This window comes from Plecotus auritus, assembly GCF_963455305.1.
Source record: "Plecotus auritus genome assembly, chromosome: 5".
Taxonomy (NCBI): domain Eukaryota; kingdom Metazoa; phylum Chordata; class Mammalia; order Chiroptera; family Vespertilionidae; genus Plecotus; species Plecotus auritus.
In genome coordinates, this window is record NC_137776.1 from 169,830,438 (window position 1) to 169,839,470 (window position 9,033).

Sequence of the window (9,033 nt, forward strand, 5' to 3'; positions counted from 1 at the left end):
AGTACCTTCCTATCATCCTGCCTCCACCAGTGCCGCCTCAGTCAATTTTCTACACATTAGCCAAAGCAATCCTTTAAAATCTGAGCATGTCGTTCCCTTCTCAATGGCTTTCCATCACACCTGGAATAAACTCAAGACCTACAAGGCCTCACTGGCCTGTCTGACCATAGAGCCCTCTGCTATTCCCCTTTGTGTACTGTGCTCCAGTCCCATTGGCCTTGTTAGAGTTCCTATCACAAGGCCTTCACATTAGCTGTTCCTCAGAGCTCACTGCTCATTTGTTCATGTGTCTGTGCAAATGTCAATGATCAAGAAGCCACCTGGGCTGTAGCCAGTTTGGCTCAGTGGATAGAGCGTCGGCTTGCGGACTGAAAGGTCCCAGGTTTGATTCCAGTCAAGGGCACATGCCTGGGTTGTGGGCTCGATCCCCAGTAGGGAACCTGCAGGAGGCAGCCAATCAATGATTCTCTTTCATCATTGATGTTTCTATCTCTTCCTCTCTGAAGTCAATAAAAATATATTTTTAAAAAAGCAATAAAAAAAAGAGGCAACCTGACCTCCCTTACTTAAATCACAGCCCTGTCACTCCCCAATCCTTTTTCCCTTCTTCATTTTCTGAATAATACTTATCATTACCCAATTTTTTTTCAAATGCAGTTGACATTTAATACTATTTTTATTAGTTTCAGGTGTATAGCATAGTAATTAGACATTTATATAATTTAAGAAGTAATCCCCCTAAAGTAAGTACCCACATGGCACCATAGTTATTACAGTATTATTGATTATATTTCCTAGGCTGTGCTTTACATCCTCGTGACTACTTTGTAATTACCAATTGTGCTTCTTACTCCCTTCACTTTTTTCACCCAGGCTCCCACCCTAAATTTTTTTTCATTAAAATGTAAATTCCATGTTAGCAGGAACTTTTTTTCACTGTTACTAGTATATCCCAACATTTTAAAAAATATTTTTATATGTTTTTATTTATTTCAGAGAGAGGGAGATAGAAACATCAATGATGAAAATCATCAGTTGGCAGCTTCCTCCCAGGCCTGTGCCCTGACCGGAATTTGAACCATGACCTCCTGGTTCATGGGTCGGTGCTCAACCACTGAGCCACACCAGCCAGGCATATATCCCAAACATTTAAAACAATGCCTAGTGTAATAGCTGCTCAAATATTTGTTGATGAAAAGTCAGAATCATGCTACTTGAGAGCTAAGGGCCTTGAAAGGCTATCCCATGTAATCTCATCGTCCAGATGGAAAAAAGAAACCCAGAGAGACAAGCGAGTTGGCCAGGATCACATAGTTCATGGGCAAGCATTAGTTAGAACCCAGGCCTGCAAACACCTACCTAGTCTTGGGGTCATTGGATCAGCAAACGCCTGCGCCCTCTTTGTATAACCCAGGTTATGGTTTTTACACTAAATGATTGAGGAAAGAGTCAAGAATACTATTTTATGACACATGAGAATTACATGAACTTCAAATTTCAGTATCTATAAATAAATGGTTTTGGAGCACAGCCATGTCCATCATTTGCGTATTTTCTATGGCAATTTTCCCACTGCAATAACAGTTGAGTAGTGCAACAAAGACTATGTGCCATCTGGCCCTTTACAGAAAAAGTTTGCTGAGCCCTTCTCTGAACTATATTTTATTAGTGGAAATGTCTTTCTAAATCTGTGTGGTATTGAAGGTTCTGGTGTTAATGGCACAGAATCAAATCGACACCAGGTGAAGGAATGGTGTGCAGTGAACACTGTCAGTTCCTCATCACCTCTCTGATCCCTTATACGTCTTTTGAGACAGAGAGCTGGCTATCCACGCCTAGAAGCATCACTGTACTGGAAAACACTATGCAAGTGCAGGCTAAATCCCATCATCTGTATGAGGAACTAACACCCAAAGAGCTTTGGTGTCAGAGGTGCCTGAGTTTGACTTCTAGCCCCAGCTGTGTGACAGATTAGTTAAGACTTAGTTCAAGTGACAAAAACTCTACTCCAACTTCCTTATGGTAAGAAACTTACTGGCTCATGTAACTGAAAAGTCCAGGTGTTCAAATGATATGGTCAGGAATCTGTCTATCTCTTGATTGTGTTTTCCTCTGGGTCGGTTTCATTCTCAGACAGGCTCTCCTTAGTGGTCTCTGGAGAAAGACTTGAATCCTAGGTTTTAAAAAAAAAAAAACACAACAGGTCTGTCAGAATTTATCCCAGAACATGGTGCTGTACTTTTCTTCCTGTGCATTCAGTCTTACTTGGCTGGGATTACTGATTATATAGAATGCCATTTTATTTTTGCTATGTCCTATGACCTTTCTAAGCTAGAAATAGAATTTAAAATTTAGCCTTATCAATAAAACAAAGTAAGTTTTCCTCTTCTGGCCTCTCCCCATTGACAAGCTTTCTGATAGGTATCTCATCCAAAGGAAAGTGACTGATTCCTCACATATACTGAGCATCTGCCATGTGCCAGAGGTGGAGGATGCAGGGTAGAGGATGCTAAGGTGTGGTCCCTGTGCATTGTCATGAGCCAGGATAAAGGGAAGATTCAGGAGCTGCAAGAGCACAGAAGATGGGCACCTAACCGAGCCAGAAATGGAGGTGAGGCCATATATACATGATTTCCCAGAGGCAACAACACTTGAGCTGAGCGCCGAAGGAGGTTGAAGCACAAGCCAGGCAAAAGGGTTAAGAAAAGTGCTGGAGGAAGAACAAAGCCCAGGGAAGTAAGTGAACTAATCAGGAGAGGAGCTAAGACACTTCTGAATACCTAGACACAGGATAAGCAGGGGCTGAGGACTTCTATAATCTGCCCAAATATGTATTCTCCCCTAACCACAGGAAAGTGCTTGTCTACCCAAACACGATGCAATCTCCCAGCTCTCTATGTCCCTGTGCAAGACGTTCCTTCTACCTGGAAAGTCCCTTCTGCACACCATGTATCTAACAGACATCTTCCCATCATCCTCAGTCCCCCCACGGCAGTTAATATAACCTTTCTGCGTCTTAAATACCTGATTCTGGCTTAGTGCTTATCACTACATATATCTTTACCATTTAAAAATGATTTCTACTCAAAATAAGATGAGCCTCAGGGACAAGTTGCTTTCCCGTGAAATCAGAAAGCAAACGAGTCAACCCTCTTCCGTATGTGGAGTTAGTCCTGCATGCTGTCAAATCCCAGCTCCCATGGCTTCACCAGCCATCCCTGCACTGAGGTCTCTGCAGTTCCTGTCTCAGCTCCAGCCTCTCTTCTTTAAAATATATATTTTTATTGATTTCAGAGGGGAAGGGACAGGGAGAGAGAGAAACATCAATGATGAGAGAGAATCATTTATCAGCTGCCTCCTGCATGCCCCCTACTGGGGATCGAGCCCAACCCAGGCATGTGCCCTTGACCAGAGTAGAACCTGGGACTCTTCAGTCCGCAGGCCAATGCTCTATTCACTGAGCCAAATCAGCTAGGGCTCCATCCTCTCTTCTGAGCTACAGACCTGTGTATCCAGTTCACCCCTGGGCATCTCCACCTGAATATTACCCTGGTACCTTGATCTCAAACTGAGCTCATTATTCCCCCCTTGAGTCCTTCCCCAACTGCTACTGTGTTCCATATCTTTGGGAACAACATATGGAGAAAAATAAATTAGAAACCTGGAGTTATCTTTGACATTTTCTGCTCCCCCACGCCCACACCCAGTCTCCTAAATGATGAACTTTATATATTAACATCATAGGTGATGTTATATAGAATCACATATTACATACATTGTACATAATATATGTGTTAGTATTATATATCATATATGATTCAATATTAAATAGAACTTTATTTAATATGCAAAGATTATTTAGGAGGCTGTTGTATTATAGGTTTTATAACTATATATATGTATATACATATATATAGTTATAAATGTATATAATATATGACCATATATAACAATAAAGTAACATATAGTAATTAAGTTTTCATTATATTCCTCTTTCCATTCTTCTTGTCCCTGCAGCTGCCTCATCCCCTCTCCCGAAGGTTATTGCAATATCTTCAGGGCTTAATGAAGGACTGGTCGACTGCTTAGGTCATCTTTCCAAACCCCCAATTTGACCATATCATCTTCATGCTTAAGAGCCTTGGATGGCCCCTCACCATTTATATTTTGAAGTTGAAATTCCTTATCATGCTATACAAGGTTATTCCAATCTAGCCTATTTTTAAGCCTTTTCTATACTCTGCTGGGAAAAGATTAGTATGAGGGACTTACTTCAAACAGAGGGCAGAATTCTCTGAAGAAGGAATATTTAGCCCCGTAAAGGACTCCCCCCTTAGCTACTGTCTCCTGTGCCTTCTTTATACTCTCTTCTTACAGATAACAATGGCACTAATGACTGGGTGCTTATTGGATGCCAGGCCAGTGCCAAGGTTTTAGCTTAGAGATGTGTCTTGGTCTCTCGGAATCATCACAGCGTTTGTGAATGGGTTCTCTGTTGATGTCTATTTGTGGTTGAGGAAACTAAGGCTCATAGTTTGTCACTCACCTTAGGTCCCACAAGCAGTGTGTAATAGAGCCAGGTATCAACTCGGGCAAGCACCTGCCTCCAGACCAGGATCCCTAAGCACCATCATGCCATGTGCCTCTGCAGAGACAGAAGGCTGCTTCCTTGAACTGTTGGCTCATACACCCAGAGCTTCGAAGATGGCTCCAGACTCTTCAGCTCAGCCCTCGGCCCTCCACAGTCTGGCTCCTACCTACCTCCAAGTCTCATCTCCCAACATTGCCCCAGACAGAACACCACTAACTGTGCACCCACTCACCATTCTGAGCCAACTCTCTTCAGGCATGGCCTGCCTCACACTTACTCATCCTTGAGGACTTCACTGAAAGGTCACCTCCTCTAGGACGCCTTTCCTGATACCTACCTGTAAGCCAGGTTAAATGCCCCTCCTCCTCGTTCTCCAGCACCTGTGTCACTGCGCTGGCTCTCGTCCCTCCCAGTAGACTGCGCTCCTCATGGACAGGGACCAGGATGATACACTCTGCGTTTCCTCTGCCCAGCCTGGAGCCTGGTTCAGAGTAAGTGCTTCATAAATGCCTGCTGACATGAATTTCCTCAGTGAATGTCAGAATGGGAAGGGGACTTTAGGTGACTATAGCTGCTCCTATTTGCAATATACTTTGAAGTCCAAAAAGCCCTTCCACACGGATTATCTCATTTACTCCTCCATGGTTGGTATTATCCCCAAAGTTGAGAAACTCAGGTTCAGATAAGGAACTTTTCCAAGTTCACCCAGCTAGGGTTTGACCTCAGGTCTCTCGGACTCCAAGGCTAGAGCTCCCTCTATCACTTCCCCACTCATCTGATTCAAGCAACACACACGTTTTAGCGAAGAGGACACAGAGGCCAGGAGAGGTAAATTCTTGCCCAGGGTCATGCAGTGCTAAACCTATTCCATGCTCTTTCCTCTAGTCAAACAGGAAATGCCCAGGAAGGTGACAAGGTGAGGATAGGGTCCTGAGTAGGGAGGGGAGTGCCGCCTATGTCCCACTGCCCCCTTCCCATTTGTCACAACCTGAATGTTTAAATTTTGTATTTAGTATTTACTCTGAAAATGGCTTTCATCTGATTTTCCCCCTTGCTCACCAATTTAGCTGTCAGAGTAAATAAATGTGAAGCTGGGTCTCCAGCCTCCTCCAGCTCACATTACCTTCCTAGAATTACTCCCCGGCAGGGCGGAACCGCTGCTGGGGGCCATCCCACAGAATTACCCAGTTACTAATAAAGCCTCTTTTCAAACCCAAACCAAGGACCTAGACTCAGGTGGAGGAGGGTAGCAAAATCCACCTCATCCTGTTTAGGGATGAGGAGAAGGATTGAGGTGAGAATTAGGTGACATAGTACACAGGATGCTGATGGCATTGCCTATGTAGACTACTTATAACAGTTTACAACAGAAGGTGCTTATACAGGAATAGAGGCAACACTTCAAAGATATTAGTTTCTAATAGATGGTTCATTGTCACCACAATCCAGAGAGGTACAAGTTGTTATCCCCATTTTGCAAGTAAGTAAACTGAAGCTCAGAGAAGCGAAAGGACTTGTCCAGTCTCCTGCAGGAAGAAATCAAATATCCTGATGGATGTATTACATTTGCTAATCCTGATTTTGCCAAGGTCACTCCTGTCTGGACTCTCTTTCCTGGTGGAGCCAGGCGTTGCTGGAAGAGAGTTTTCTCTTCCAAAATAATTTCATTTTTATCTTCTTTGAAGTCAGGCAAGCCCTGGGTTGCAATAATGGTTCTGCAGCTTCCTCAGGCAAGTTATTCAGGATAATATTTGATTATTTGGTTGATTTATGCCTTGCCTTCCTCCATAAAATATTTGAAGTGGCATCTAGTAGAATAACAACTGGACAACGCAGCTAGTCCATACTGTGATGATAGCTAATATTTATTTGTTGCTTTCAGCATGCCAGGGATGATTCTGAGCCTTTTTTTTTTTACATGCAGCATGTGCTTCTTTTTCACAGACATAAGAAGTGAACTCTGTTATCATTCCCAGTTTACAGATGAGAAAACTGAGACTGAAGAGTGGCTGAATCACTTGTCCAGGGTTACCCCGGTCATAAGGGACTGTGCCAAGATGGGCACCATGGCAGTCTGGCTCCAGAGTCCTTGTGCTTCACTGCTGAGTTTATTGCCTCTTATTCCAGCTTTGGCTTTCTGAGCATCTAATCAGAATTCAGGAGCAACATTGAATAGTATGTAAGCGTTTGGATTCTGGAATCTTAGTGCTAGAGCTTGAAATGAAGCTCCTATAAGCTTGTTTTCTCAACTATAAAATAGGTATAATAATACCGGTATGACATTCTTCGGGGTTCCCGAAAGAGAAATGCAGGTAAAACAGTACTTGGCACATAAATGCTCAACAACTCAACCAGTGTGGCTCAGAGGTTGAGCATAGACCTATGAACCAGGAGATCACCGTTCGATTTCGGGTCAGGGCACATGCCTGGGCTGCGGGCTCTGTCCCCAGTGTGGGGCATGCAGGAGGCAGCCGGTCAATGATTCTCTCTCATCAGTGATGTTTCTATCTCTTTCTCCCTCTCCCTTCCTCTCTGAAATCAATTAAAATATATTTAAAATAAATAAATAAATGATCCACAAACGGTAGTTATGACTATTACCATTCAGAGGCGTGTGCTTCACATTCCTTCTCACAGAAGTGCCACAGCTTGTTTGTCCAGCCCCTGGATCTTCGCAGTCATCTCTCCTTTCATACTTCCTTTTCTCCCCCAAATCCACCCTAAGTTCATCTGCCTCTAGTTTTAGCTTAAGCCTCCTCCACACCTGTTGCCTGAGGAGTTTTGCAAAGCCAGTACCATCCTCCTGGTCTTCTCCTTTTCTGGAGTCCTTCTGCACTCACACATCTGGCAGATGTGCAGCTCTGTATAATGTTCAATGACCTCCCGCTCTCCCCAGCCACCCAGAAAGGGAGGAAGAGAAGGAGATAAAGGTCATCCTATCATTATTCTCATTTTGCAGATGAGAAAAGAAGCTTAGCCCACAAGTGGTGAGGCCAGGAGTCATATCCAGGTCTTCTGACAAATGTTTGTGTGTTTTTTTAATGTGGTTGTGCACACCTGAGTGTGTGTGTATGCAGAGAGTGGACACCGTCATGTATACAGCCTGGAATTCTAGTATAAGCTCTGATGTCAGACGAATCTGCTATTGAGTTCTTAGCTCTGGCCATTAGCCATGTGACACCATTTTGGACCTATCAGGTGCTCTCTCTGAGCCTCAGTTTCGTCATCAGTAAAATCAGTGCAATAAGAAACACTACCTCATAAGTTTATTGTTAAAAGAAAATGAAGCCATGATTATAAAATGCCACGCCTGTCACAGATTAAAGTATCCAGGAGCAGTAACTGGGCTTATTATGTGCAAAAGAGATTATTTGAGGGGGGCGAGGTTGTTTGACTGTGATCACTTGAATATTTGAGGGTGCATGCGTATGTGTGTGCACACAGGTGTGTAAATGCACACACCTCATCAACTTTCACATTGCAATTGTGCTCTTCATGTAAAGAATTAGGGTTTAGAGAGAAACTTTTCACTCTGAATTCCTTTCTGAGAGCAATACTGGTAAATGACTGGAATGCAGGGGTACAGAGGGTGGGAGATGCCATTGGCTGGGGTTGGGCTGTTTCTGTGTACCTTGGTGCCTGGAAAGGAACAGATATTTGTATCTTTCGGAGATGTTGCTGTGCAGACACCCTTGTCTGCCCTTGTCCATTAGGAAGGGCCTGTGTGTGCATATCTGTGGGTGTCTGAGTAGAGGACAGGAGCGTTTCCATGTGTTGGAAGCACTGTGGGAGTCCGTGCTCTCTTGAGTATGAATATGTGTACATTTGTAAATGAGGGTTTGGTATGAGTGATGGCACGGAGGTGAGGTGTCCTCACGTCCATAGGGCTGGGTCTAAGTCTAAGCACATTTGTTTTTAGAAGAGTCTGTATATTTACACGTGTCTCTCTAGGATCAGTTTGTGTGTGGAGAAGGGGGCTGAGGCTGTGAGTGTTCACTTGTGTGTGTATGTTGTAGGGCGTTAGTTGTGCAAGGTTCTATCTTTGAGAGTTTGTGTCTATGTGTCCTATCCAAATGCCCGGGGTCCTCCCTGCCTTTCCCTCCTCTCTATCAGCAGAACCATAGAGAAGGTGAGAGGGGCATTGGGCTGGATGGCTCAGCACATCCCGAAGGGAAAGGAAGGGAGATGTCCCAAGCAATCCCTCCCAGGAGAATTCAGGGGAACACCTCCCCTCCAAGAACCCTTTTCCCCACCCAGCCATATCCCATTCAGTAGTTAGGAGCTAGTGCACTCTCTGGTTGCTATGGAGCAGAGGTATCTGTGCAGGTGTGTGAGGGTAGTGGATGCCTGTACTCCTGTAAATGAGGTGAAGGGCAATCATTTGCCTCAGCATGTACACAGAGGTACCAGGTGTGGGACTGCATCAACAGAGCACCGTGTGT